This window comes from Hyperolius riggenbachi, chromosome 4 (assembly GCF_040937935.1).
Source record: "Hyperolius riggenbachi isolate aHypRig1 chromosome 4, aHypRig1.pri, whole genome shotgun sequence".
NCBI classification, from domain to species: Eukaryota; Metazoa; Chordata; class Amphibia; order Anura; family Hyperoliidae; genus Hyperolius; species Hyperolius riggenbachi.
Window position 1 is genome coordinate 89,355,000 of NC_090649.1, and position 27,971 is coordinate 89,382,970.

General features: G+C 44.4%; 1 long non-coding RNA gene across 2 annotated transcripts in view; it reads left to right on the forward strand.

Annotated features, from left to right (window-relative positions):
- Positions 1-950: 950 nt before the first annotated feature.
- The window catches only part of LOC137570410 (uncharacterized), a 57,628-nt gene continuing 30,607 nt past the window's right edge, over positions 951-27,971 (forward strand). For both annotated transcript variants that reach the window (XR_011031025.1, XR_011031026.1), the window contains exons 1-3: positions 951-1,084; positions 8,308-8,409; positions 14,989-15,055. This is a non-coding gene — a long non-coding RNA (uncharacterized lncRNA). The remainder of the gene's footprint in view (positions 1,085-8,307; positions 8,410-14,988; positions 15,056-27,971) is intronic.

Consider the following 27,971-nt stretch of genomic DNA (forward strand, 5'->3'; position numbering starts at 1 on the left):
AGCAGTAAGCCTCTGAAGTACAGACTGCCTAGAGATTGCCATGACAGCAGTAAGCCTCTGAAGTACAGACTGCCTAGAGATTGCCATGACAGCAGTAAGCCTCTGAAGTACAGACTGCCTAGAGATTGCCATGGCAGCAGTAAGCCTGTATAGTACAGACTGCCTAGAGATAGCCGTGACAGCAGTAAGCCTCTGAAGTACAGACTGCCTAGAGATCGCCATGTCAGCAGTAAGCCTGAGAAGTACAGACTGCCTAGAGATTGCCATGGCAGCAGTAAGCTTGTGAAGTACAGACTGCCTAGAGATTGCCATGACAGCAGTAAGCCTGTGAAGTACAGACTGCCTAGAGATTGCCATGACAGCAGTAAACCTCTGAAGTACAGACTGCCTAGAGATTGCCATGACAGCAGTAAGCCTCTGAAGTACAGACTGCCTAGAGATTGCCATGACAGCAGTAAGCCTCTGAAGTACAGACTGCCTAGAGATTGCCATGGCAGCAGTAAGCCTGTATAGTACAGACTGCCTAGAGATAGCCGTGACAGCAGTAAGCCTCTGAAGTACAGACTGCCTAGAGATCGCCATGTCAGCAGTAAGCCTGAGAAGTACAGACTGCCTAGAGATTGCCATGGCAGCAGTGAGCTTGTGAAGTACAGACTGCCTAGAGATTGCCATGACAGCAGTAAGCCTCTGAAGTACAGACTGCCTAGAGATTGCCATGGCAGCAGTAAGCTTGTGAAGTACAGACTGCCTAGAGATTGCCATGACATCAGTAAGCATCTGAAGTACAGACTGCTTAGAGATTGCTTTGGCAGCAGTAAGCATCTGAAGTACAGACTGCCTAGAGATTGCCATGGCAGCAGTAAGCCTGTGAAATACAGACTGCTAGAGATTGCCATGACAGCAGTAAGCATCTGAAGTACAGCCTGCTAGAGATTGCCATGACAGCAGTAAGCTTGTGAAGTACAAACTGCTGCCTAGAGATTGCCTTGACAGCAGTAAGCCTGGGAAATACAGCCTGCTAGAGATTGCAATGGCAGCAGTAAGCCTGTGAAGTAGAGACTGCCTAGATCTTGCCATGACAGCAGTAAGCCTGGGAAATACAGACTGCCTAGAGATTGCCATGACAACAGTAGCCTGTGAAGCAGAGGCTGCCTAGCAATTACCATCTTGGGTAATTAGCTGCACAGGGCAGCAAACTTTGACATCCCCTATACAGTATGCTGTCTTTTGCTAGGAATACAGTCCAATGGTCATAGTTTATGTGCACATTTTATGTTTTGTGCTGGTTTTTATGTTTGTGCGATGGTTTATGTGCTAAAATAATGCTGACTACAAATCCTAGCAAATAAACTGAATGTATAGGCGTAACATTTGCTTCCCCACCATCCTCATCACTGAAGAGGACCTGGGGTCAGGCAGTGGCGGTTCTAGGGAAAATATGGTATGGGCAAATATTTACATGGGGGCCCCCGACCTATCCCCAATTTAACAGTATTATGTGCAAGATCCCCCCAGAAATCAGCATTAGGTGGCAGCCTTTGCCCCCTCTCAACAGCATTAAGTGGCCCCCTTGTCACCCTCACAATAGAAGCAATAGATGGTCATCTTACCTTAAACCCCCCGGGAACAGCAATAGGTGCCCCCGCCTTGCCCACTTTAAGACAGCAGCATTAGGTTGCCCCCTTGCCCCCTCAGATAGCAGCATTGGGTGGCAGTCTTTGCCCCCCTCTCAGATACCAGCAATAGGTGCTCCCCCCCCCCAAGATAACAACATCAGGTGGCCTTTCCCAAGTTAGCAGCATTAGGTGACACTCCCCCCCCCCCAAATAGCAGAATTACCCCCCCCCCCTCCAATATAGCAGCACCAGGTGACCCCTTTTCTCCCTCAGATAGCAGCATTAGGTGGTCCTTTTGCCCCACTCCCTCAAATAGAATTAGGGCATGAAGTGTCCCCTTTATCCTCCCCTCCTCAGGTAACAGCATAAAAAAAAAAGGAGTCCAGTTTTTTTTTTACTGCAGAAAAAAAGAAAAATGGAACACAGTTGAGGGCAACAAGGCCCGATTCTCGAGTGTCCATTGAATTTAATAATATATGAGGCAGTATGTATTTTCCTGTATGCCGACAATTCTAATAAGCATTTAGCATTTCTCTCACACCTCTGTTTGCGGACATACATTACTTAAAGAGAAACCGTAACCAAGAATTGAACTTCATCCCAATCAGTAGCTGATACCCCCTTTCCCATGAGAAATCTGTTCCTTTCCTCAAACGGATCATCAGGGGGCTCTGTATGGCTGATATTGTGGTGAAACCCCTCCCACAGTGTGATGTCAGTGCCTCACAGCACTGGGCCCTGACATCACACTGTGGGAGCCTCATTGAATTGTGGGAAATAACAGTTGTTTCCAACTGCCAAAAAATGCAATCAGCACCTCCTTCCAGTAACATCACCTGCTAGCAGTAAAAATGTCACCATGTGATAAATGTCGGAATGTAAACCAGGGAGAGGAAAGATTTTACAATGAGCAAACACTGACTAAATCATTTACACATAATTATTGTAAAAATTAAGCACTTTTTTATTACATTATTTTCACTGGCGTTCCTCTTTAAGCTGGAGTAGCTGTATCACCAAATCTTTTATCATGGTTTGTTACACAATATAAAAATTCTAACATCTGGGTGGGAAGAAATTATTATTATTATTAATAATATTATTATATATTTATTGGTGTACGCATATCAGTCTGAAGTGTTGGCATATTACACTGAAGTTATCTCATATCAATTACTATTATTATCTTATCACAATTCAATAAATGACTAGTGCCATATATTTGTTGTCAATGCATTTTTGGGGAGCCCATGGGAAAAATAGTTTACCGGTATGTTTTTGCATCCACAGTTTCACAAAACGTTTTTAGCAACAAAAAAAAATGTATAATTTGTATCAATTACATCTGTGCAGTCCCTCACACATCTAAATACAATCTACATTGCAAACACACTAGAAGATGACTATTGGCTAAGGTTGACTTAGCCGACAAGCTAGTGGGTGCGCAGGGCAGGATTTACCGTAAGGCAATGTAGCCACGTGCTTACAGGCGCCTGATGATGGAAAGGCGGCTCACTCCCCTCCCAGAGCGCCTCACTCCCTCCTTCCCTACGTAGAGTCCTAATGAGCGTGTAAATGAGAGGTTACTCATCCGGCTCTCGGCATTCCACTGACAGGGCCGGCCCTAGACTTTTTGCCGCCTGAGGCAAACTTAGAAAAAATTGCCGCCCCCCCTCCCCAAGCCGTGGGTGGGGGACCGCCGAGCTGGAGGGGTAGCGGGCAGGAAGGGGGTATTGGGCCTAGCGGTGGGGAGGGGGATCGGACCCCCCCTCCCTCGCTTGGGTCCCCCGATCTGCGCTCCCCCTCCGGCTTTAAATAGTTAAGTAGCAGCCAATAGTAAGAGGCACGGGAGGGGATGACTCACCTCTTCCGCGTTCCAGAATGCGCTCCACTGATGTCACTTCCTGCAACGCCGGCCACTGTATTGTAAGTGGAGGGCGTTGCAGGAAGTGATGTCGTTGGAGCACACGCTGGAACGCGGAAGAGGTGAGTAATCCCCGCCCGTGCCTCTTACTATCGGCTGCTTCTTAACTATTTAAAGCTGGAGGGGGAGCGCAGATCTGGGGACCCAGGCCCAATACCCCCTTCCTACCCCTCCAGCTTGGCGGCCACCCTACCCCCCCCCCCCCCACCGCACCAACGGACGGGCGGGTGCCGCCCCCCTAGAAGTGCTGCCTGAGGCAAAAGTTTCACCCTGCCTCAGGAGCGGGCCGGCCCTGCACTGACAAGATCTCCCTTCAGTCAGGGGCACCGCTAGTTACTTAATACTGAGGTTCCTCTAGCTAGTGATGCTCAGATACCCCCCAAACACAAATTGTGATTGTGATCCGGATTTGAATCGGAGCTCCGGATTGGATTGGATTTGGATTTTAGCCGTGATTTCATGTAGAATCTGGATTTGACTTTAACTTTAATAACAAAGCTCCCATACATGCAACAATCACCAACATTGCATGGATTATAAAAGTGATCAGTGACTACAACTTAAACATTTTTTTCAAATAAAAACCTAATAGTTTTTGAGAAAATCAATTTTAAAGTTTCAAATGAAAAAAGTATTTGTGAATAAAAACCGCCAAAACCTGCCGACTTTAGCGGTTAATAGCAAAGCCCACTTACTTGCTAAAAACACCAAAGGAAGAAGTGACAGCTGAGACAGTTAGCACACTTGCGGTGCAGTTTGGTGGCGGTTTGTAGGTTCATGGAGGCTGAAGTCTAAGGTACCAGGACATTTGTGCCTATAGGCTCCTGTGAGATAAATCCGGGCCTGTGTGCGCGGCTGCCTCCTCCCGATGCACTGGTGAGAGAACCACGGGGCAGCGGGAGCACTAAAACTATGAATTTTAGAAAAGCAAAGTTCAATCAAATTAGGCAGGCACTAAGTTTGGTGAACTGGGATAATGTACTACAAGGGGAAGACACTGAAGGGAAATGGCAAGCTTTTAAACTTATACTCAATCAATATTGTAGTATGTATATCCCATATGGAAACAAAATATCTAGGAATAAAAAAAAGGCCTCTATGGATGAATAGAAAGGTTAAAGATAAAATGAAGATCAAAAAGAATGCCTATAAGGTCTTAAAACAGGAGGGGACCGAGGCTGCACTAAGCAATTATAAGGAGTGCAATAAAAATTGTAAAAAAGAAATTAGGCAGGCAAAGATTGAAGCTGAAAAACAAATCGCTAAGGATATCAAATCTAACCCAAAAAAGTTTTACAAGTACATTAACTCTAAAAAAAAGAAAGGTTGACTGTATAGGACTCCTAAAGGATGAGGGTGGGAAGTCAATGGTGGATGACCAAGGCAGAGTTATTAAATGCTTTCTTTGCTTCTATCTTCACAAAAGAAACAGCACTGTTGCAAACTACAGAGGCGGAAGAGTCTCAATCTTCTAACTGTAATATTAAATACTTAACACAGGAAGAAGTTAAGGCAAGACTAAATAGATTAAAAATAGACAAGGCACCTGGCCCGGATGGCATGCATCCTCGGGTCCTAAGGGAATTAAGTTCAGTTATAGATAAACACCTTTATCTTATCTTTTGTGACTCTCTTGCAACTGGCAGAGTCCCAGTGGATTGGCGTACAGCCCACGTTTTCCCATTATTTAAAAAGGGCAAAAAATCAGATCCAGGAAATTATAGACCTGTAAGCTTAACATCAGTTGTATGCAAACTATTTGAGGGGTTACTAAGAGATACTATACATGACTTCATACTAGAAAATAATCTTATTTCTCAGCATCAACATGGGTTTACTAAAGACAGGTCCTGTTTGACTAACATGCTCAGCTTTTATGAAGTAGTGAATGCTAATATGGATATTGGGAATGCTGTAGATGTGATATACTTGGACTTTGCAAAGGCCTTCGACACTGTTCCCCACAAAAGTCTGATGCAAAAGTTGAGGATGCAAGGACTGGGGAAGAGTCTGTGTTCATGGATAGGGAACTGGATAATGGACAGAAAACAAAGAGTTGTGGTCAATGGATCGTACTCAAAATGGGAGACTGTTAGCAGTGGGGTCCCACAGGGCTCTGTTCTGGGTCCAGTGCTCTTCAATTTATTTATGAATGACCTAGTACAGGGCTTTTCAATCTTTTCACTAATTGTACCACTTTTATCACCTGAAAATTTAGAAGTACCACCCGTGGGCCTGCACAGTAGAGTGGACCCGATCAGGCTCAGCTGCTTCCACCAAAATCAAAGCGGAGAGCTGCTACGGCGTATGCTGACAAGGAGATCTTTGGGTGTCCTTTTGCTGGATCCCCTCTATTGTGGAGGAAGGTGGAAGCCTCTTTAGCCGCCGAGGTCCTCGCTGTGCTGCCCTGCAGAATAGTTCAGACCTCAGATCAGCAGTAACCAGACTGTCACTGTGCACCGATTGCCTGGCTGTCTCTTCACCACTGATCTGAGGTCTGAAGTATATGCCGCAGGGCAGCACAGCGTGGAGCAAACGAGGGGAGCTGAACTTTGTGGAGGCAAGATGGGATGATAAGTGGCAGACAAACCTGGTGTGTACCACCTGGCAAACAGCAAAGTACCACTGGTGGTACGCGTACCACAGGTTGAAAAGCCCTGACCTAGTAGATGCAGTAGTGAGCAATGTTGCTATTTTTGCAGGTGATACAAAATTGTGCAGAATCATCAACTCTCAGGAAGATAGTGTCATATTGCAACAGGATCTGGATAGGATGGCTATATGGGCACATACATGGCAGATGAAATTCAATGTTGACAAATGTAAAGTCATGCATTTTGAACGTACTAATGGTTTAGCACCATACAAAATAAATGGGATACAGTTGGGGACATCAAACTTGGAGAAGGACTTAGGAGTACTCATTGACAACAAGTTAAATAATCGTACTCAATGCCAAGCCGCTGCAGCTAAAGCTAACAAAATTTTGGGATGCATTAAAAGGGAAATAAAAACTCGAGATGCTAGCATAATATTGCCCCTGTTTAACTCTCTAGTAAGGCCACATCTGGAATATGGAATTCAGTTCTGGGCACCACATTACAAAAAAGATATTGCAGTTTTAGAGCAGGTGCAGAGACGAGCAATAAAATTGATACGTGGGATGGACGGTCTCACTTACCAAGAAAGGTTAGATAAACTGGGTTTATTTAGTCTAGAGAAAAGACGCCTTAGAGGGGATCTGATTAACATGTATAAATACATCAGAGGGCAATATAATAGCTTGGCGGATGAGCTTTTTGTCCCTAGGCCTTCTCAAAGGACTAGAGGACATGATCTGCGCATGGAGGAAAAACGTTTTAGCCATTTATTTAGGAAAGGGTTCTTTACAGTAAGAGTGATTAAGATGTGGAATGCATTGCCACAGGAAGTCGTTATGGCAAACTCTATACCTGCATTTAAAGGGGGCTTAGATGCTTTCCTTGCGTTGAAAGACATCCATGGCTACAATTACTAGGTAATGCCTAATGATGTTGATCCAGGGATTTTATCTGATTGCCATCTGGAGTCGGGAAGGAATTTTTCCCTTTAGGGGCTAATTGAACCATGCCTTGTAAGGGTTTTTTCGCCTTCCTCTGGATCAACAGGGATATGTTAGGAAGCAGGCTGGAGTTGTACTTTATACTGGTTGAACTCGATGGACGTATGTCTTTTTTCAACCAAAATAACTATGTAACTATGTAACTATGTAACAGGTGGATCGTCTTAAAGAGAAACTCCAACCAAGAATTGAACTTTATCCCAATCAGTAGCTGATACCCCCTTTTACATGAGAAATAGAATGATTTTCACAAACAGACCATCAGGGGGCGCTGTGTGACTGATTTTGTGCTGAAACCACTCCCACTAGAGGCTCTGAATACCGCGGTACTCCTGGCAAACTGCCACAATGTAACAATGTTCACAGACAGGAAATGGCTGTTTAGAGCTGTCTAACAGCCAGAACAGCTAGAAACAGCTACATAACATGCCCACAGTAACAATGTCACCATGTAATACATGTCAGAATGTGAATCTGGGAGAGGAAAGATTTTACAATGAGCAAACACTGACTAAATCATTTATACATAATTATGGTAAAAATGAAGCACTTTTTTTATTACATTATTTTCACTGGAGTTCCTCTTTAACTGAGAGAAGGCTAACCCTATTAGTTTCCTACTTACCCTGCCCCCTCTGTGCCGCTTCGTCATGTGACGTACTGTAACTGCGTCACACCAGTGATGATTGTAATGTGTAATTATGATTTCACAAAATATTGTGTAATATTTGTAATTATGATTAGGAACGTGATGGAAAAATTGTAATCACGAAAAATAATGAGACTTATTTAGTGTAATTACGACCATACATGAATTTTCAGAAATTAGGATTGTTTCCGCAATTGCGATTGTTTTCAAGACGAATTTACGTATAGTACATGAAATTACGATTTCTTGTAACCCGTAATTTCATGTTAAACAAGAACAAGAAATAATTATTAAAATATTATAATACATAATAGATTATGATACATTTGCGAATTACGAATGAAACACGAAATTATGATTTAACATGAAATGACGACACAAAATTCAGAATTCCAAAATTCCAAATTTCGATTTTACTGATAATTGTGAATTACAATTTTGTGTTGTAATTGCAAATTATGTCATAATTACGGAAATTTGAAATTTCAGTTTATCACTGCTTCATACCTCTCTACAGCACTAGCCTACATCTATACAGAACTGCCACTCAAGGAATGAAGTCTTGAACCCTGCAAGCAACAATAATTGCCAGGGTGTATGCACAGAAAGATAACTTAAGGTGAGTGACTATATAATATGGAAACTAATTTGGAAACTGACGTTTATTTCCTTGCCTGGCTGTCCTGCTGATCCTCAGCCACTAATACTTTTAGCCATAGACCCTGAAGACACATGCAGATTAGATGTTTTTAACAAAAATCTCAAAAGATTAGCTGTTTCAGGTGTTTGATTCAGACACCACTGACCAGATACAGGACTGCCAGGCAACCTGTATTGTTTAAAAGAAAATAAATATGGCAGCCTCCATATGTCTCTCACCTCGTGTTCCCTTTAAAGCGGAACTGTCAGCCATAAAACCAAATTCCATTCACCCACCGCTCTGTGTTTATTATGGAGTCTACATCCTGACCCTGCATTGCAAGCATTCCAATATAATCATAAATGTGTCGGCTGTAATGAATCTTATCTTAGTTAGCCTAGCACTATTCTGGTACATTGCCAAGGAGAGGGAAGCTTGTTATCTGCCTTTCACATTCCTGCTCCTCGCTGATTGGCTGAGGGCAGTTCAGTGTGACACTGCACCTGCTGAAATACGATATATGTTGTGTTCACATGTGTTTACAAAGCAAGCTAGATATGACAGTGCAATTTTTACAGTGCTCAGTGGGGAGCAGGGCTTGCAATGCATACACCATTTTAGGCAGAGGAGCAAAAAAAGTGTAAGGGAGCAAATTACATCAGGACTGGCTTCAGTCTGAGGCAGTAAAGATGGAAAATGCCTGAGACAGTTTTCTCTTTATTTACTATATAAAAATTACTGAAATCAAAACGTGGACAATACATGTGTTATGTATGTAGAACAATTATTTATCTACTTCTGTATGTGTTTTTTTTTTACTGGAATAGTATGGCTGCCCCTTGTGCTTTAAGTGTGGACAGACCATGTTACACTGAAAAAACATCCTAGCTCTATTTTACCATTCAAAAATGAGCTACAAACGTTTTCTTCTACTGTAGTTAATTTATTTCTCTGTTTGTTTCTTTGGTTCACTCCGGCATTTTTATTATAAAGCAATCATTTCTGTACTTCTTATATCACATTACACTGCAGTACAATGTTAGCATGACATTTCCATGATATAATGCTTATTCACTTGTACGGTAGGCTCACAGCACTAGATTATTGAAATTGCATAGGAATTTCATATAGATACTGCCTCTCTCTAATCTTATAATGTTAAGTATATCATAATAAACTCAGTCAGGTTCCTTCCTAATGTAATCACAGGGAAAATATATCATATGTCAAAGTCACTAATAAAAGGATAGTGAAATGTATATTTAAGGGCACACAGTCCATTATTTCCCCTGCTATCAGGAGAGTTGTGCGGCATGTAACCTTTTGGATTTATTTTGTAATTTACCCTAGGATGTGAGGAATCCTATAATGAGAAATAAACCGTAGTTATTAAGGTTTTTTTTTCTGCAGCTATGGTGTAAAAGCAATATATTCTTATATATGAATACCTAATACAACTACCGTAGTTCCTTTTTTTTAAAGGTAAGGTTGCTACAAAGAGAGGACTGTAAGTAGATTTCTTACTTTTATTCATTGCAGGTATTTCATTCCAGCATTTACATACATAGCTGCACAATATTGTGTAAAGCTTAACAGCGAACGTTAAACAAGTAAAATCACTAAAAGTGGCCACACACGATACAATACAATGATCCGATTTTACGGCAATTCGATAAAAACGATCAGATCTCCCAAAAAAATCAAAAGGTTTTTTTCATGCAACTGATAAATCCGATCAGATTTCCAGTTTTTTTTCCGATTTTTATCTATCCGGAACACCTTTCTTCAATTTGTCTAAAGATTGTATGGTGTGTGTTAGATTGTCAATTTATTGATATACACACCCTAGCAATTTTCTCAGAGTTTCCAATCATTTTTATCATAATTGGGGAAAAATTGAACATAGGTGTGTGGTACGTTGGTCATATTTTTGAAGTGTTACAATCAGTCAGAAAAAATGATTGCAATTCTTAAATTGAACAGATATTTAAAAAATTGTATGGTGTGTGGCCACTTTTAGACTGATTGCATAGTAGCATGACTATAGATAAAAAAAAAAAATAAGCCGCTATGTGCTCCCCTGGTACCAGGATCAAGTAACCATGTGCCGCAGATAAAAAAAAATAAGGTAGTTATTCCCACCCCTTAAAGGGGAACTTCAGCCTAAACAAACATACTGTCATTAAGTTACATTAGTTATGTTAATTAGAATAGATGGGTAATATAATTATTTTACCCACCCTGTTTTAAAAGAACAGGCAAATGTTTGTGATTCATGGGGGCTGCCATCTTTGTCATGGGGGCAGCCATCTTTTTGGTTGAAAGGAGGTGACAAGGAGCAGGAGACACAGTTCCAACTGTCCTGTGTCCTGTTCACCCCTCCCAGATGCACGCGCTAGGCTTCAAATGTCAAATTCAAAATGTGTAAAAAAAAATGTGCACCAAAACAGTAGGACGAGAGCAACAACATCAAAAATGCCATCATGCTTTGCACAGCATCAGGGGAAAAAAGTCCGGGCAGTTTTCTTCTGTGCAGCTAAAAATGAGGCTTGGATAAAAGAAACAAAGTTCTGATGCTGTGAAACTGTTAAAGAAACACCAGGCCTTTTTAGTGCTGCTGAGTCGATTTTTAGTCCGGAGGTTCACTTTAAGACTTCAATTACAGGTGAAACTCAAAAAATTATAATATTTTGCATTTATTTCAGAAATAACTTAAAAGGTGTGTGAGAAAACGCGGAAAAGCCGCTGCAAGTACTCAGAGTAAGGCGGCTGATTCCGCGTTCAACATGGCAGCTTGCGCGCAGAGACCTGCATTCACTGGCTTGACGGAGCGCAGAGAAACCGCCGCATTCCCAGAGAACAGGGCGGCGGATTCCTCGTCCGACGCGGCGGTTTGCACGCATAGGCCTACTTCTGTCAGTACTGCTGAACGCGGAGAAAACGCCGCACACTCGGACAGCGGTGCGGCGGATTCCGCATCCAAAACAACAGAGGCATTACAACACATGTCTGGTGTGGCTGGGACTGATAGTCAACACAGGTTCAGAAGGACGCGTGCGCGCGCGGAGAGGCAGAGCATTTATGATAGCCAGGAGGGTGTCAGCTGACCAGGCTGGTCAGCTGACAATTCTTTCAGTTTTCATTGGTCCAGCACTTAGGGGAGGCGCAGGAGAGCGCTGGTGTATATATACTGGGTGCTGGTCATTCCTCTGGTGTCTGGCGTTGCGATCACTACGTGGTAGCACTCAGACCCTGTCAGTATCTGTGTTACATTAGACCAGTTTCCTAGGGGTTGATGATCAAGGACCTCACACCTTAGTCTAGGAATTGTTGATTATTTGTTATGACCTTCTGCTTTCCTGACCATTCTTCTGATCTCTGATTTTGTACCTTTGTCATTCTGATACGGCTAGTCTTAGGATTCTGCATCTGTCTCCTGTCTCTGTACTTTATCTGTCCGTGTGTTAACGACCTGGCCTGCCCGACCTCGAGAACTATCTCTCCTGTTGAGAGATTCAGTTCACAGATCTGTCAGTGACACTCCCTCATTGGTGTCACTCACGTTCTGTCCTTCCCACTCTTGGCCTGACTCCTCCATGTGGAGATTTCAGACCAACGGAAGGAACTTGCTGCGGAGCAGTACTCCTTATTGCTCTAGCACCTGATATTCAGGTGCGGTCCTCAAAGTATTACTGTTGCACCAAAACACTCTCATCACTCAGGTGTCCAGAGGTTAGAGATATATCTGATTATCGGTGATACTGCAGATCATCAATAATCGGGTATATAACTGCATTCTCGGTGATACTGCAGATCACCGGTAATCAGATCCTCTCTGTCTAAAGGTGGCCACACACCATACAATTTTTTAAATATCTGTTCAATTTAAGAATTGCAATCAATTTTTCTGACTGATTGTAACAAATTAAAAAATATGACCAATGTACCACACACCTATGTTCAATTTTTCCCCAATTATGATAAAAATGATTGGAAACTCTGAGAAAATTGCTAGGGTGTGTATATTAATAAACTTGCAATCCAACACACCCCATACAATCTTTAGAGAAATTGAACAGAAATATCTGGCATTCCGGATCGATTTAAATAAAAAAAACGGAAATTCCGATCGGATTTTTCAGTCGAATGAAAAAAAAAGCTTTTGATTTTTTCGAGAGATAGGATCGTTTTCATCGAATTGCTGTAAAATCGGATCATTTTATTGTATCGTGTGTGGCCACCTTTACACCAATCGTTACAAGGTGAAACTAATATATGAAATAGGAACCCTTTGCAGGTGTTTTGGTTTAATTAGCTAATTAGAGTCGGACACTTTGAGCCTAGAATATTGAACCTTTTCATAATATTCTAATGGTCTGAGATTTTGATTTTGGGGTTCTTATAAGCTGTAAGCCAGAATCATCAAAACTATAACAAATAAAGGCTTGAAATATCTCACTTTGCATGTTATGAGTCTATTTCATATATTAGTTTCACCTTTTAAGTTGAATTACTGAAATAAATAAACTTTTCCACGATATTCTCATTTTTCGAGTTTGGCCTGTATTGCCCCCATCTCCAGCCCTTACCTCCTCCAAATGAAGAGTAATGCCATAAGCAGAACTTGCTGTAACAGTTGTTCACGCAAGCCTCCTACTACCATGTTTGTCCCTCTTCTAGTCTTGTCAATTTTCCCAGGATTCCCGATGTCTCCCCAATGTGTCATTGCTGCTCAAAGTCACAGGTTTCCAACTGACATGTTCAAATCCATGCCACATACTAGGACAGCACTGGGCAATTTACGGCCCGTGGGCCAGATCACGTGTGCTGTTCATCTGGCCCACCAACAGGCGGCCAGATCCCTCTCTTTCCCCTCTCCCTCCCTGCAGAGTTGTGAGTGGGCGATTAGAGGGGGTTAATACTTACGCACTCTCGGCTTCCTGCGTCACATCTCCATAGGGTTGCCACCCAGCCGGAATCTGGCCGGCTCAGCCAGAAATTCCACTAGAAAGCCGGCGCCGGAATTTTTTTTACCGGCAAGTCATTTGCCGGTAAAAGTCTAAGGTTATCTGACTCCTATGAACTCCATGGTAACGGCATCACGTGCACTGCAGGGAGGGAATGGGAGGAGGCCAAAAATGATAGGAATGCCGCCCGCAGTCCACACAATGCGTCCCGGGCCGTGTAAAGTTTGCCCAGGCCTATACTAGGAGGTCATGGGAAGAGTGACACACATGCTGAAAGCTGTGGAGACCAGAGACATTGATCTGACTGGAGGAAAGAGAAATGTGCCTGCAGGACAGTTGTGTTATCCTTCTATCATTCTCCACTCACAGTTCTGCTCTAAGGACCGGGCTATTTTTGACAGATCTGTGCTGGGGGGCTCTTCAGCCCACAGCACAGATCAGGATTGAGGCAGGGCAATCAGACTTCCCCCCTTTTTTCCCCACTAGGGGAATGTCCTGCTGGGGGGGGGGGTCTGATCGCCGCCGCTCTGTGTGGCCTAGCGGGGGGCTCCCCAAAGCCCCCCTCCGGATCGATATTCGGCCTCCCTCTCTTTCCCTCCCTCCCCTCCTTCCTATGGGCGGTACAGGACAGCGATCCATCCTGTACCGCCTCAGATAGGCTTCAGCGCAGCGTGTTTACATTTAGCCTGCGAGCCGCAATCGGAGGCTTGCAGGCTGTTCACTGAGACACCCTTTGTGAACTTCCATGCAAATCCACTTACGACCTGCCGCCACCTATCGGCATTAGGCGGTCGTTAAGTGGTTTTTAAGGTAGCCTGCAGCCAGGACCTCTGCATACCTGATAGGCCTCACACTCAACATGCACTGCTTCATTCGCTGCTTGACTACCTCCTAACTAAATACCAACCTATGTGGTTCTTAAAAAAAGGGGGTGGTCTATCTTGTAAAGAGGCATAGTAAACCTTTTAATATGAATGAACTAGTGGTAATACACGGTACAATGTTCAGATAAGTTCCCCCTAGGGCTTTTTTGTATTACTGCTAATGGTTCTTATTGATCCAAATATAATACAATTGAAACTTTGCAAGAGAAACCTCTGTATTGGGAGGTGTGGCTTGTAGATCATAGTGGTGAGGCTTTTGTAGCAGACAGGTTTAAAAATGTATACAGAGTTGAATAGGTCTTATTGCACCAGATCAACACCTAAGTCAATCTAGGGAAATGTTTACCCACACTAACTGCACCCTTATTTCAGGTAAGCCATGGCTATGCAATTTCTGCTCGTCTCTTTAGAGTTACAGAAGATTTCTTTATTAGTGTTGGCAACCAGTTGGGGGTTATTGTAGCGTTTGTCAGTTAGTGTTAAAGTTTACCCGAGGTGAAAATAAACTGATGAGATAAACAATTAAATGTATCATACTACTCCTATAAATTAACTTTTTTAAAGATATCTCATGGCTTTATTTTATTTTTAAACATTTACAAAGTAGGTTGAATGTTTTACTTTTTCCAGTTAGCGGCAGCCTATTAAGTGTCTCAGAGCAAGAAAAAGGCCAATAGTTCATGTATTTTATTTCTCTTTGCCCTCAGAACTTGTATTCTGCCAGGAAAATTTTTATGGCTGCTTATCGGTGATGTTTACTATGTTCCTGAAAAGGTACGAACAAGACAGAAGCTGTCACTTTCCATGCCTAGAAATTAACTCTTACAGGCAGTAATATAAAACAAGTAAAAGAGCCTGGTTATTAATATGTTTTGTACAGTACATACCCATGTTTCTCTCATCATGTCATGTATCGCCTCAGGTACACTCTAACCTCCCTAGCGTTCTGGATGAGCTGAGCTCGTCCAGTGATGCCGGAGGGCACCGCTCTTGTATAATTTTTTTTTATGTTTGAAACACGCAGCTTTCTCCGCTTGCCGCCGATCTGCTGCTACCTGTCACGTAATAGGGCCCCCCCCCCGAGACCCCATGCGCAGCCTGGCCAATCAGTGCCAGGCAGCGCTGAGGGGTGGATCAGGACTCCCTATGACGTCACAACGTCGATGACGTCATTCCGTTCGTCGCCATGGCGATGGGGGAAGCCCTGAAGGAAATCCCGTTCAGAACAGGATTTCCTGATGGGCATGATCACTGGCGGTGATCGGAAGAGTGGGCGGGAATCGGCAGGGAGGGGGGTATCATGTAGCTAGCGATAGGCTAGCTCCATGATTTAAAAAAAAAATTAGGTTTAAAAAACAACCCACGGCCGTGCGGCTGCGCCGAATCAGAATGCCAGGGAGGTTAAGTAGAATGATTATGTACAGTTTAATTGAATCATTCCTGCATCTATAGGTTAGAGTTATGACTTGTTTAAATGGTTAGGTTTGAAGTTGAGCCCAGTTGTAATGTGAGAATTAGAGTTAGGGTGTGGTGGTTAGCACAGAGTTAAAGAGTAACTGTTAGGCATAAAATTAAAAATCAATTCTCTATTTGTATATGGTAAACAAATAATAAGGATGCTAACCAGGCAATCCAAAAGTTAAAAATCTCACTTAATTTTCTTCTCAATAGGATATCATTTACCATGTCCCCTGCTCTTATTTGGTACATCTGCTGCAAAAGATAAGTTGCAGTGCATGCTGGTTGTTTTTTTTTTCCTCCCGTTCTCCTCATACATAACTAATGCAGCCTTAACCTTCTGCCGCCCGCGTCACGACAGTGGGCGTGGCCGCGGCGGCAGCCCCAGGACCGCCTAACGCCAATTGGCGTAAAGTTCTGGGGCTCTATTTTGCATAAGATCGCGCGCATGGTGTGCGCGCATCTCATGCACGGAGGGCGGAGCTCCGCCCCGCCTTCAGTCTCCGAGCGGCTATTGCCGCTCGAGAGACTGTTAGACGGCGATCACGCCGTCTATTTACTTGTTGCAGCGCTGCGATGAGCAGCAGCGCAGCACTGGGGACAGCCGTGTGACACGGCTGTCCCCATGGGGGACAAGAGAGCGATCGGCTCTCATAGGCAGAAGCCTATGACAGCCGATCGCCATAATTGGCCGGCTGTGGGGAGGGAGGGAGGGAGGGAATACATTTAAAGAAACAGGGGTTTTTAGAAAAAAAAACAACAATAATATTTATTTAAATAAAAATAAACATGGGGGAGCGATCAGATCCCACCAACAGAGAGCTCTGTTGGTGGGGAGAAAAGGGGGGGGGGGAAATCACTTGTGTGCTGAGTTGTGCGGCCCTGCAGCTTGGCCTTAAAGCTGCAGTGGCCAATTTTGCTAAAAATGGCCTGGTCACTAGGGGGGTTTAGCCCTGCAGTCCTCAAGTGGTTAAGTTTCTTTCACTGCCGATGTCCCCTCCCACACCTCTGTTCCTCTCTGATTGGCCAATATTTCTTGTGCTGAGAAGCTGAGAAAGTGAAATCCGATCCATACAGATAAACCAGGTCTGCAAAGTCACACAATGATTTGTGAGGATACCCATGCGTATCGATTCCCACTCGTCCCCGCGGGCGGTTCTTATCAGCGCTTCGCTTTTTTCTATTTTACGCCCGCGGTGATTGGACAGGTTGGATCTTATCAATGGAGCCATCAGCGGCTCGATTGATAAGAACTATCTAACCGTGTATGCCTAGCATAAGGGGGGCATACATACATACTGTACACACATACAGAGGCGGCCTTAGAGTATGCGGGGCCTGGGGCGAGTGTCATATGCGGGGCCTAGAGACATATGCTGTAGATACACGTCTACATGTTGTGTACACACACACACACACACACACACACACACACACACACACACACACACACACACACACACACACACTAGGTTAGATAGGTAGGTGCCCCCAGTATAGGTTGGATAGGTAGGTGCCCCAGTATAGGTTAGATAGTGCAATAAGACATTTACCTCCCCCCCCAAAAAAAACCCACATATAATAAGGCAATATTTCCAAACATTGCTCCAAATACTCCACAGATGTACAAAACAGAAACGTTACACCACTGATGTAGCATGCAGAAACGTTACTCCACAGACGTGAGATGCAGAATTCTTATGCCACAGATGTGAGATGCAGAATCGTTATGCTACAGATGTGAGATGCAGAATAGTTATGCTACAGATGTGAGATGCAGAATAGTTATGCCACAGATGTATGGTGCAGAAATGTAACGCCACGGATGTGAGATAAAGAAACCGTTACCACAGATGTGAACAACCTGGTACAGACTTCACATGGATCAAGTGTAAATGTAGTTAGTTAGCATGTGAGGGAATTTAAATTGTGCTTTGATAACATCAGGTAGAAAAAACAATCTGGAGCAAATAATAGTTTAGCAGAGCTGTTTGCACAAGGTATACCTCACCACTCTCCAGCAACTTGTCACTCCTGCAGTGTCCACTTCAAAGGCTGGTCCCTGCACACTGCGATGCACTCTGATGAACTTGATCCTCTTACCTGACCTGTGAAGGAATCTGCTCCTGGCATTCAGTAGCCATCATGATTCTGTCAGACCAGCTGGAGCCGCTCCTTCCAACTGTCTAATAGCAGAGAGCGGGCTGATAACAAGTGGAAGCCTCTCTCCTCTCTGCCTCCCTGCAGCTGCATGTTTCAGAATCTTCAGCCCTGCATAAGGCTTCTTCTGAGACACGCAGCCATAGTGAGCCTGACATTCCCGGCACTGTTTTCAAACGCTGTCAGCCAATCGTAGTGCTGCTGAGGTCAGCCACTGAGAGAGGAGGTCTCGCAGTGGCTGACCTCAGCAGCACTACGATTGGCTGAGGGAAGCTTATGCTGCTTTTATTGGCTAGAGGCTCCCTTCACTGCTGCGCTGCCTGTGGTCATCTGTGCCTGTGAGAGTACAGGATGTAAAATCAATGTGCGGCAGAACTTTCCCTGTATAAGTGTATATCTAGGCTCTCCGGTCTCAGAGGGTGCGGGGCCTTCTTCAGGAGCGGGGCCTGGGGCGATTGCCCCACTTGCCCCCCACAAAGGCCGGCTCTGCACACATACATACATACATACATACACAATCAGGCAGAGGAGAAGAAACAGAGTAAGGCCTCGTTCACATCTGCTGCGCTGAAAAACGTGTGAAAGCACGTGGTAAAAAAACGCATGCCCTTGTGCGTGCTTTAGTGCATGTTTCTGTGTGTTGCGCTGCGCTTCTTTAAAGCACGTTTTTCTTATTGTAGCAGTAGTTGTCAATAAAACTTTGTTTTTCTATGTACATGTATTTTTTTCTCCAATTAGGGGTAAAAAACGCATGCGCTTCTATGCGCTTGTATGCGCTTCTATGCGCTAAAAAAGCGCACCCATTCACTTGCATTGATGTGCGCTTTACAGCTCAGCGCACAGAAATGCATGCAACACTACGTTTTTGTAATGCTGCTCAGCGCAGCGCATAGATGTGAACCAGCTACATTTAGTTACATGGGAAAATCAATACCTTGCTGATCGCACAGGGCAGTGCGCTGTGAAAAGCGCACAGATACGGACCTGATGTGAATGAGGCCTTAGGGAGGAAATGACACCAGGATTGGCTTCAAACACAGGGATTCTAAGATGGAAACTAACAGAAACAGAATTCTCTTTATTTACGATATAAAACTTACTGAAATCAAAATGTGAACAGTGCAATACATTTGTTATGTAAGTAGAGCAACTATTTATCTACTAATATATGTGTTTTTTTTCTGAGATAGTATGGCTAACAGCTCCTCTTTAAGGTCAATGTAAGGAAAACAGTTGGGGAGCTAGTACGGTATTAGGTTAGTGTAAGAGGTGGTGTTATGTTAATCTAAAGCGTTAAGGTCACTTTGGGTCAGATCAGTGCAATTAAGAGTGTCTCGGGGGTTAAACTTTTATAACATTCTGTTCTCAGATGACGCATTGCCCGTAAGTTGGTGCTGAATCAATATAAACTCACATTATGTGCAATTATGCAGAAGGATCCCATAATTCCACCTCCTAATGATCATTCGCAGTTAATTACACATCATTTTAGCAGAGTGGTAAAGTAACTAAAGGCAACTGAAAATCAAATGTGCGCTTTACATCTTAATGACTTGTTTCTCTTAATTTTATATTATTATTCGTATTAATATTATTATTGTAGTTTTATGTCTATTATAAAATATGGGATTATTTTAATAAATAGCAGCTTCTCCTGTGAGGCTAAAATGTGAGGATAACAAATCAAAGGATATGATCATGCACACGTATATTCTGGGCCGGATTTACCATAAGGCACTGTAGGCATGTGCCTATAGGCGCCCGATGATAGAAAGGCAGCTCACTCCCCTCCTCCAGTGCCTTGCGCCCTCCTTCCCTATTCAGAGTCCCAAGCAGAGCATAAATTGAGCTTACTCACCCAGCTCTTGGCATTCCAGTAATGACATCTCCCTTCAGTCGGGGGCACCACAAGCTACTTAATACTGAGGGCACCTCTCACTACCTAATGCTAAGGGACACCTGTAGCTATGACAGGCAAGAGAAGTAAGGGAGAAGTGACAGCTGGGACAGCCAGCACACTGGCGGTGTGGTTTGGTGGGTGTTTATAGGTTCATGGAGGGCACGGTCTAGGGTGCCAGGGCATCTGTGCCTATAGGCTCCTGTGATGTAAATTCGGGCCTGCATATATTTGAAATATGGATCATTACATAAACACAATAGAAGAGGAGAGGGAACTTAGCCCATAAGAGCTCAGCATGTCAATAAAATAAAATATTGCAATAGATTATGGATGGCGTTCGCCCCAGCAAACGTGTTTACCAATACACGCTTGCAACATAATCTGCGCATTCAAAACAGCTGGAGTTCAAGGGCTATTACTTGCATTTGCTGGCGACAAACTTTCGTTAAAATGCCCAGCATGACCTTTAAAATTAGGACCCTTTTTATACTCAATGCATTGTGGTGCATTGTGTAGTAATGTGTTTTTTTTTCTTCCATAGCAGTGCACTGTGAAAAAGCTTCAGTTTTTCAGCGTATAGTGTGTAAGAGGCCATAGGGAAACATGGACACTGGACTGTACATCAGTTCAAAATCAGAAAAACATAATTTTAACTACCAAGCACGACTGGGTTGTGCCCGGAATTGGGTTTGGCACATACAATTGCCCAGGGTAGGGATAGAAATTGTAGATAACAGGATAAGCATAAACTGAAGTGCAAATCAATAATTACATAAATAGGAGTGCAAATTAAAATAAAAGAAGTGAACAGAGTACAGTTCCCACCACAGTGATATGCTGGATAGGTCAATCGATGCCACAGGAGTGCAAGTTAGGAATAAGCAGGAGTGCAAGTTGAAAATGAAGTAAACAGTAGATAGGGAACAGTTTCCAGCATAGTGATACACTGGGAAGATCAATCGATCCAACAGCTGCAGTCAGGCCCGGATTTACCTCGGAGGTGTCCTGGCACCCTAGTCTTTGCCCTCTAGGAATCTACAAACCCCTGCTGAACGGCACCGCACCGCAAGTGTGCTGGCTGCCCCAGCCGTCACTTCTCCCTTACTTCCCTTGCCCAGGTAGCTACAGGTGCCCCTTAGTATTAGGTAGCAAGAGGTACCCTCAACATTACGTAGCTAGAATTGCCCCCCAGTATTAACCACTTGCCGACCGCGCACTCATACCGCGCGTTGGCAAAGTGGTAGCTGCAGAACCAGCGACGCACATCTGCGTCGCCGGCTGCAGGCGAATTAATCAGGAAACAGCCGCTTGCGCGAGCGGCTGCTTCCTGTCATTTCACGGCGGGGGGCTCCGTGAATAGCCTGCGGGCCGCCGATCGCTGCTCGCAGGCTAAATGTAAACACATAGCAAGGAAATGAGCAGCGCTACTTAAAAACAGTCTAGTGCCTACCTGCAAAAGAGTGCAAGCCCCACTTGTGGGGTCGAATAAATACCGAGCATACACATGACCTGTCTACCACTAGAGGAGGATGTTGGTTTCCATTAACAGCTTGCATGCAACCTATTAAGTACTCGTCCCTCCCACTGCGAAGAAGTCAATCCTCCATGGGAGGGGCCTAACACTAACTAAATCCTAACCTATGTATATGCATAGCCTGGGTGCGGCTAATCAAATAAAATCGAAAATTGCGCAAAAGGTGGATCAGCGCAACACCAGGCCGCCTCCGAATGGCCTCCATCAGAGATGCGCTGAGCCCCCCCAGGAACTACAAACGCACCTTGAACCCAAACAGAAGCTCTGCATATACACTAAAAGCATGGCTGTTAAGTGGGAGCAGCTGACCAAAAACGAATTACATTAGTACATAGCAAGGAAATGAGCATAGCTACTTAAAAACAGTCTAGTGCCTACCTGCAAAAGAGTGCAAGCCCCACTTGTGGGGTCGAATACACACCGAGCATACACATGACCAGTCTACCACTAGAGGAGGATGTTGGTTTCCATTAACAGCTTGCATGCAACCTATTAAGTACTCGTCCCTCCCACTGCGAAGAAGTCAATCCTCCATGGGAGGGGCCTAACACTAACTAAATCCTAACCTATGTATATGCATAGCCTGGGTGCGGCTAATCAAATAAAATCGAAAATTGCGCAAAAGGTGGATCAGCGCAACACCAGGCCGCCTCCGAATGGCCTCCATCAGAGATGCGCTGAGCCCCCCCAGGAACTACAAACGCACCTTGAACCCAAAACATACCTTGAACCCAAAACATGAACATACAATTGCCCAGGGTAGGGATAGAAATTGTAGATAACAGGATAAGCATAAACTGAAGTGCAAATCAAAAATTACATAAATAGGAGTGCAAATTAAAATAAAAGAAGTGAACAGAGTACAGTTCCCACCACAGTGATATGCTGGATAGGTCAATCGATGCCACAGGAGTGCAAGTTAGGAATAAGCAGGAGTGCAAGTTGAAAATGAAGTAAACAGTAGATAGGGAACAGTTTCCAGCACAGTGATACACTGGGAAGATCAATCGATCCAACAGCTGCAGTCAGGCCTGGATTTACCTCGGAGGAGCCTAAAGGCACAGATGTCCTGGCACCCTAGTCTTTGCCCTTTAGGAATCTACAAACCCCTGCTGAACGGCACCGCACCGCAAGTGTGCTGGCTGCCCCAGCCGTCACTTCTCCCTTACTTCCCTTGCCCAGGTAGCTACAGGTGCCCCTTAGTATTAGGTAGCAAGAGGTACCCTCAACATTACGTAGCTAGAATTGCCCCCCAGTATTAACCACTTGCCGACCGCGCACTCATACCGCGCGTTGGCAAAGTGGTAGCTGCAGAACCAGCGACGCACATCTGCGTCGCCGGCTGCAGGCGAATTAATCAGGAAACAGCCGCTCGCGCGAGCGGCTGCTTCCTGTCATTTCACGGCGGGGGGCTCCGTGAATAGCCTGCGCGCCGCCGATCGCGGCTCGCAGGCTAAATGTAAACACAAGCGGAAATAATCCGCTTTGTTTACATTTTTACAACGCTGCTACAGTAGCAGCGTTGTACCAGATCAGCGATCCCCGGCCAATCAGCGGCCGGGGATCGCTGTCACATGACAGGCAGGAGCCTGTTAGAGGCTGCACAGGACAGATCCGTTCCTGTGCAGCCTCCGATCTCCGGGGCAGGGAGGGAGGAGAGGGAGAGGGGGAATCCTGCGGTGGAGGGGGCTTTGAGGTGCCCCCCGCCACCCACAGCATGCAGGAGTGATCAGACCCCCCTAGAACATCATCCCACTAGTGGGGAAAAAAGGGGGGCGGTCTGGTCGCTCTGCCTGTCATTTGATCTGTGCTGGGGGCTGTAGAGCCCACCCAGCACAGATCTGAAAAAACAGCGCTGGTCCTTAAGGGGGGGGGGGGGGTAAAGGCTAGGTCCTCAAGTGGTTAAGTAGCTAAAGGAACCTCAATATTAAGTAGCTAGAGTTGTCCCCCAGTATTAGGTAGCTAGAATTGCCCCTGATTGAAGGGAATTCTAATCAGTTGAATGCTGAGAGCAGGTTACGTAATCTCTTATTTACTTTATCATCAGGACTATGCATAGGGAAGGAGGGAGGTAGGCACTTGGGAAGGGGAGTGGGCCGCCTTTCCATCATCAGGTGCCTGTAGGCACGTGCCTACAGTGCCTTATGATGAATCCAGCCCTGGTGCAGTTTTAGGAGGGGTAAAGTGGAGCGGCATGTGAGGCCCTTGGCTACGCCCCTCCTCAATTGTGCTCCCATTGCTATAATATGCTTGAGCAGTTTGTATGAAATGCAATTGCGCAAGCTCCAAACGCCCCCAGCCGCAGGAGCCTGATAGAGGAAGCGTCGGGGCCATACATATGCTGTACCCTGTGACTAGCCCAGTTAGCAAGCGGCTGAACAGAACAGTGAAGGACCAGGAGGAGTACAGAGGGTTGGAAGAAGCCCCAGATGAGTTAAACTGGGCAGATTTATTTCACTTTACGTTTCCTTTAACAATGGTGGTAAAACAAAATGGCCATATTCGCTCGTTACAAAAATCACAGTTCGTATTTAAGTTTCTAGGGTATGTGAAACATTAGACCAGAGATGTAGCTAGTGTTTCCAGCACCTGAGGACAAAGTCAGTTTTTGCGTTCCCTCCCCCCGTGACAAGGTGTGAACCATAAAGGAGTCCATCATGCTTTCCCAGAGATGTTTGAGATTTAGAATAATTTTCTGCATCTCCGATCTGCATCGATTAAGAACAGAATCGATTTTCAGATCAGCACTGCACGAAATCGATCCTGTTCTCCATGAGTAGCAGATCAGACATGTTGGAAATGATCAATTTTACCCATCCACCTGGCAGGACATTGCATCATGTGTACCAGGCATTAGAAAGTTGGGAGGTACACAGAAATACACGTGGTCTGCTTTGCTGATGCAAACATGGCAAGCACTGATTACAGCAGGGAGATTAAGTAAAACAAAACTCCGGGGCACAGAGCAGGAGGAAGCAGGGGAGAAGATTGCATCCTTCCGCTGTCTTTCATAGACTCTTCGGGGACGCATCAGGGAAAGTAAAACCTGTAGCTGTGCCGCCCCCCCACCAGATGCTGCGCCCGGGGACAGGTGTACCCCTTTCCCCCCATAGCTACTCCTCTGCATTACACTGCAGCCTTATCATACATTGAGAATTTCTTGAATAAAACAGATGGACCATGGAAAGTTAGCAGAAGTTCCGATATTGCACATCCTCCAGTAACTGCTGACCACTGCTGGAAGGTTATACTGTTACATGCTCTCCCATGAGAGGAAGAAGTACTACTGCATTTTAAATGGTGCGTGCTGGCCTGTCATTTTTATATATTCCGCTCATTTCCTAAAACACATGAAACAAAACCAATCCATGAAATATTCATCTCTTTGTCTCTGCCACCTTGGCATTGCTTGTTACACCACAATTCCCTCCAGATCTGACTGAAGCTTAAATGTTTTACAACTCTTCCTAATTCCCCATGAATGCAAATGAGCAGAGATTGCTTACATAGGGTTTCTCCACTATTGGTGAACTTTTCTTAAAGAAAGTAATGCAAACTTTTGTCTTTATGGTTCATGAGTGTAAGGCGGCAGTTTTGGGATAAGTCCGGGGCAGATGTGTGAGACGGTTACATCTTTAGTAGTCATTTGATTCTGATGTAGAGAGATGTAATACCGGTATGTCACTTTACATATACAGTACCTGTTCTGCTGCTTCAGAAAGGAGTGTCCTCATATACAAAATATGTCACGTCATGAGTATCTCATGCAATCTTGCTATTTGTCTGTTAAAGGGAATCTGAAGTGAAAATAAACTTATGAGCTAATGAATTGTATGTGTAGTACAGCTAAGAAATATTGTAGAACAATAGTAGCAAATAAAGAAATCTCATACTGTTTCCAGTACAGGTAAAGTTAAGAAACTGCAGTTGTTATCAATGCAAAAGAGCTCCTCTGAGCTCTCTGAACCAGCTTGGGTCAAATACAGTGCTGCTTTCTGAAGCACGTATACATCAAAGAAACAGTGAGAGACAGCTTCAGATAAGGTTTTACTGCAGGAGAGTTTAAAGGGCCATTAGCTCTGCTCTGTTTCATAGTTTACAATACACAGTGTAGTTTGTACACTGCAAATATGACAGAATGATGAAATGTTATAAAAAAAACTATGAAAATAATAATATGAGACTTTTCTTTGCTTCTAATGTTCTATTAACAACAACAAACAAACAGAACATTTATATCGCGCTTTTCTCCTGGCGGACTCAAAGCGCCAGAGCTGCAGCCACTAGGGCACGCTCTATAGGCAGTAGCAGTGTTAGGGAGACTTGCCCAAGATCTCCTACTGAATAGGTGCAGGCTTACTGAACAGGCAGAGCCGAGATTCGAACCCAGGTCTCCTGTGTCAGAGGTAAAGCCCTTAACCATTACACTATCCAGCCACCTTACACTATCCACCAGCTATTATCCGTACTACTTGTGCAATTCATTATATCATAAGTTTTTTTTTTCTTCACTTCAGTGTCACTTTAAAGAGAACCTGAACTAAAAATAAAAAGTTAAAATAATCATGCACAGGTCATACTTACCTCCTGTGTAGTCTACTACTCAGTCTCTTTCTCCTCTCCTGCATCCTATTTGTCCACTATTATCCATGGATTTCTCGGTCCTCCATTTTAAAAATAGCCATTACCCCCTACCAGCTTCCTGGTCAGCACACTATTAAACTGTAATATCACCCACTTGATCCATAGGGAAACATGGACATTACCTTGCACATTCAGTTGTAACTGACAGCTGCTGATATATAACTGATAGCAACTGGTATATTTCAGTTCTGACAAAATATTGTCAGAACTGGAAGGGATCACTGTAAGAAGAAAATGGTGAGCTTCTGAGAGGAACTAACAGTGAGGCAAGTATGTAATATTCATTTGCAGCTTTGTCATGTGTTTATTTTAAATAATTTTCCTCGCTTCAGGTTCCCTTTAAGATATCCAGATTAATATTGTTCATATAGAAAGTACTGACATATTCTCTGCAGCACTTTACAGATTATTTTGTACAATTTGTGTCAGTGTGAAGCTAGGAATGTTCATAACATAAAAATGTATCTAAGATAAATTATTTCAGCATCATGAAATATGATTACTTACATAACATTGCTTTGGAAGTGTTGGATCAAGGTGATACCATTAGTTGGCTAACTTTACCCACTTTGTATTTCTTGTTGTTTACCCATTGATGTCCCAGACGATTTTAACATTTCACCTGCGCTGTGTAACGATTGGTGTCAGCACACAGAGAGAATCTGATTATGGATGATCTGCAGAATCACCAATAATACAAGTATGACTAACCTCTGGACACCTAATGAAGTGTAAGTGCTTGGTGCAACTGTAGGCTATCTCCCGTGGAGCAAGAGACACAGATACTACTGCAGCCAGTGACCACCTGAGGGGCAGGTGGCCTCGGGCTGTGCAGGAACTATCTCTTTAAGAGGAGGCAATAGAGATAGTCTTGCAGCCAGTGATTCCCCGGTGGATTGGGAATCAGACTGTACTGCAGCCAGTGGACTCCTAAGGGGTAGAGGCCACTGGCTGAACTGCAGGAAGGACTCCCTGAGGAGCAGGAGGTCTTTGCAGCTAACTGACACCTGGTGGATTAGTGTCACAGGTAGTACAGACAGACTGATCACTCGAGGGATGAGTTACAGTCAGAAGCGTCAGACAGGCCAGGTCGGCAATACACGAGCAGATAAGGTACAGAGACAGAAGGCTGATTCGGTAACCGAGTACAGGCAAGGTTTGCAACTAGTAGACAGATAGGCAAAGGTACCAAATCAGAAAGCAAGAGCGAGGTCAGCAGAGCCAGAGGTCATAACGGATAACAAGCACAATCCTAGTCTGAGGTGTGAGGTCCTTGGTCTCGACACCCAGGAACTAGTCTAAAGAATAACACAGTATCCTGTGCTTGGGTGTGAGGTTCTTGGTCTCAACACCCTTGAACTGGTCTAAAGTATAACACAGTAATGACACAGTAATCCTATGCTTGGGTGTGAGGTCCTTGGTCCCGACACCCTGGAACTGGTCTAAAGTATAACGCAGTAATGACACAGTAATCCTATGCTTGGGTGTGAGGTCCTTGGTCTCAACACCCTGGAACTGATCTAAAGTATAACACAGTGATGAGAAAGAAAACATCAAGAGCGGAATCTGGCTAAGTGTGAATTCCCAGTTCCAACTAGTTCTAACAAACTGTAGGATCTGACTGAGGTCTGAGTGCTCACACATAAGTATTTGCAACGGCAGACAACCAGCAACTGACAAAGAAGATCTATATATACTACAGCGCTCCGCAGCGCCGTCCCCAGCCACTCAGCCATTCAGGGGTTCCGCTGGGATCAGCTGATCGTCCTGATCAGCTGATACCTCTCCTGCTGGCATAAAGGTCCTGTCTTCTGGCGTGCGCATGCGTAGCTCTCCATCTCCGTGAACTAGAAGGCCCAGGCAAACCAGACACATGTTGCTGTGCGGAAACCGCCGGTCTGAACGCGGAGACAGCCGCCCCGCCGCCAGACCGCACGGCGGCATCTCCGCTATTCATTACACGCTGCTACTGAATACAGCAATAACTTTTTCAT